Raw genomic sequence first — 3390 nt, 5'->3', positions numbered from 1 at the left:
AAATTCCTTGTGAAATTCGTCGGTTCATGCCTTAATTATTATCTAGCACTGCTCCGAAAGCAATGTGCAATATTAAACTGCAATTGCTGATATCATCAGTGCAAATTTATCTAAACATTTCTTAATCGCATTTTCTTTTCATATGATAGGAGAAAAATATATTTCTCCTATCATATCAATCAATTGTTTACATTATAGAAGATATATGAAATATTATGTCCTTTACCTTTGGCATAATCAATCTCTCATGGCCCGATCTTCAAAACTCCTGATCCAGGATTTGAGTGTCAAATCCAATTTGCTATCAACTGCTGTTATGCAATTAACATATCCGTCGCAAAGCCAATTTTGTGGGTCTTTCTGTACGTTGCTTCCTGCTATTTCTTGACCTGCTCCTGTCCTGATGAGATTTGGAGACTATGGCTACTTTATAAAGATTGTTTGACCTCAGAGTGTCGAAGCCAAACGAAGATCCTCTCCATAGACCGGATAAGCTCGACATTTTCGCCTGTTGACGTAATGGAGCCAGGATAGACGGTTTTTGCGACGGATTGTCTTCTGATTCTCCCTATCACTCTGCAAGAAAAGAAAAATAATAAAAAAATTTGAACTTCAACAAATTTAAATTATATCAAGATTCAATTTCCACTCACCAAGAAGAACTCGATCTGACAACTCTCCTCATCAAGCCTCTTAGTCTTACTTTCCTTACTCCTGCCACTGTTTTTGGACGGGCTCATCTGCCTCACTTGCTGCACCAGAGCTGCTGTTAAAATTGCAGAACTGTGTTCATTTTTAGTATCATTTCTATTTGGGGTACCACCATTGTTAACAGCTGATGGACTGGTAGTGCAACCTGATGCCAAACCATTGTTGGGAGTTGTGTTGTTCGGTGACTGGTTTGATGAATCAGGAGAAGACTGGAATAGAAAGAATTGATAGAGTTAGTAATCTGTAGAAGTATATTGGAGCAACTAAGGAGTGATTAACACATATGTGACTTCAAACTAATGATTATTAGTTATTATGATTATTATTAGTTAAATAAAAACTTATAATTTAAAACACTTTAAAATTATGAAACAAAATCTTAATGTTTTATTTGACTGTTATTGTTAAAATACTTAATAATTAGTTAACCAAAAACTTATATTTCAAAAACACTTAAAAATTGTGATACAAAATATTTCCTTCATAAAAATACCTAAAAATTTGTAAAAGAAAAAAAAATGTAAAAATATTTAACAATAATAATAAAAATGATAATGATAATATTATTATTATTAATAATAATAATAATAATAATTACAATAATATAAAACACTTAAATTTGTTAAAATATCATAAAATAACCTAAAATTTGTTAATATTGTAAAAGTATTTTAAAGCTTATTAAAATACTTATTAAATTTTTAAAAAATACTTGCAACAAACAAACTAGTTATATTTAAAAATAATTATAAGTAACTAAATATAAATAAGTTTATAGTAAATAAATTAAGTAATAAAATAGCTAATAATTAATTAAATTATATTAAACCTATAAAATATTGACTTAAGCCTTATTATAATATTAAATATTATACCGACGGCTTGTAAAATTAATAAATAAATAAATAAATAAATATAAATATTGCAAAATAAGAATTTCCCAAAATACAAACAAATTGTTGATAAAAATAAAATTAGGTAATGAAGATAATAATTATACACACCTGGTGTAATCTCACTGTTCCTCGAATGTGATTTAGATAAATTTTTCCAGCTAAAAGAATCAATTATTAATTAGATTGAAAATAAATGATAAATAAAATTAATGAATAAAATAATACATGTTCCAAAAGTAATTTATAAATGCATCATTATTTACCATTTTTTCTTTTTGCAAGTTTTACTGCTGCAGCAATTCCTGACAAGTGCTCTTCTAAAATAAATAAATAAAAATTAATATTAACTAAAATGTAATCAATGTAATGAAAATATCGAAGAAGCTCTAATATATATATTATATAGATTAAAATAATAATTTTAATAATAATAATTTGATTTACCTCTAAGTATTCTGTTGTCTATTGGTTCATCTGCAACAAGAAACCAAAAAAATTACAGAAATACACCTAAGTTACGTTGCATCATCACATATTATTTTATTACAAAATAAATATTAATTTTTGTTTCATTTATCTTACCTTTATCCTGTTTGATCATCTTAACAGCCGGACTGGTGCCAACAGCAACAGTTTCATTATGAACAATTTGTTTCTCTAATCTCTCCTGGTGCGCCCTCTGCAAAACCCTAAAAAATAGCCTGTAAGGAGCAGCAGGAGCTTTTATTTCGGCCGGCTGCTGTGTTGGCATTGGCATCTCTTCTATAAGTTTCCTGGGAGTGCAAAGTCTGGACATTCGGTGGGCTACAAAAGCTGATATGGTGGTCTCGTTGGATAGCAGGGACATGTTTATGCTGCAGAGATCGACTTGCTGGAAATAGAAATATGAAATAGAATACTAAATGGACTTATACTAATGATGAAAATATAAAGTCTTAGTAAATTAATTAAGAGGTTCTACAAAGCTGAAACAACAATGAATAAAATTTTTAGTAATGTATTTATTAATTAAATATTATTATTATTATTAACTTCCCGAAGGAGAAGTTTATGTTTTCATCAAAAAATCCGAATGGCTAATTTTATGTTTTCTCGACGTTTCAAGCCATTCTGAATCGAATGAGACCAAATTTGGAAAAAGTATGTGTGTGTGTGTGTGTGTGTGTGTGTGTGTGAACAGATTTTTTGCCGTAAATCGACGTTTTCTCCAAAACGGGCTGGAGCGATTTAAAATTTAAAAGCCATTTGATGTATCTCGATGAGGACTATCGTCTCTGAGTTTTGTGCGGCGATCGGCCGGGCCGGTTTTCTTTGTAAATTGCAGAAAAGTGAAAATTTTTTCGCCCACGTTTTAGCCCGCAATTCTGAATCGATTCTGAAAATTCAAAAACCATTCGATAGATATTGGTTGGGAATCGTGCTGATTAGTTTTTGGTAAAGATTGGCCGGGCCGTTTTCTTATAATAACGTTTTTAAAAAAAAAAAATTTCGACGATTTTTATGATTTTTTTTGACGGTAGATACCATAGTTTTCTAGGTCATACTAACTATTACGGCCCTACGACAACTCGTTTAGCTTTAAAAATTCGTCAAAGTTTGCAAAAATTGGTATAGTTTTTTTGACATTTGTCAAAATTAGACTTTTGATCGACGTTTTCTCAAAAGCGCCTGAACCGATTTCAGAAATTTAAAAACCATTTGATGTATTTCGGGGAAGACTATCGTTTGTCAGTTTTGTGCGACGATCAGCCAAGCCGTTTCTTTGTAATTTGAAAAAAAGTGT

The 3390-nt window shown here is 30.1% G+C and overlaps 1 long non-coding RNA gene across 1 annotated transcript; it reads right to left on the bottom strand.

Annotated features, from left to right (window-relative positions):
- Positions 1 to 798: 798 nt before the first annotated feature.
- Positions 799 to 1766, bottom strand: LOC113373855. The gene is made up of 2 exons (XR_003366916.1): positions 1716 to 1766; positions 799 to 920 (listed from the first exon to the last, which is right to left on the bottom strand). It is a non-coding gene; the product is annotated as an uncharacterized LOC113373855 (long non-coding RNA).
- Between the last annotated feature and the right edge of the window lie 1624 nt (positions 1767 to 3390).

Source organism: Ctenocephalides felis, unplaced genomic scaffold, assembly GCF_003426905.1.
Source record: "Ctenocephalides felis isolate EL2017-DRISC unplaced genomic scaffold, ASM342690v1 CF-g0.4_SCAFFOLD_00845, whole genome shotgun sequence".
In the NCBI taxonomy this organism is placed as follows: Eukaryota; Metazoa; Arthropoda; class Insecta; order Siphonaptera; family Pulicidae; genus Ctenocephalides; species Ctenocephalides felis.
The sequence above is the reverse complement of the archived record's forward strand: the minus strand, read 5'-3'. Positions and strand labels throughout refer to the sequence as shown.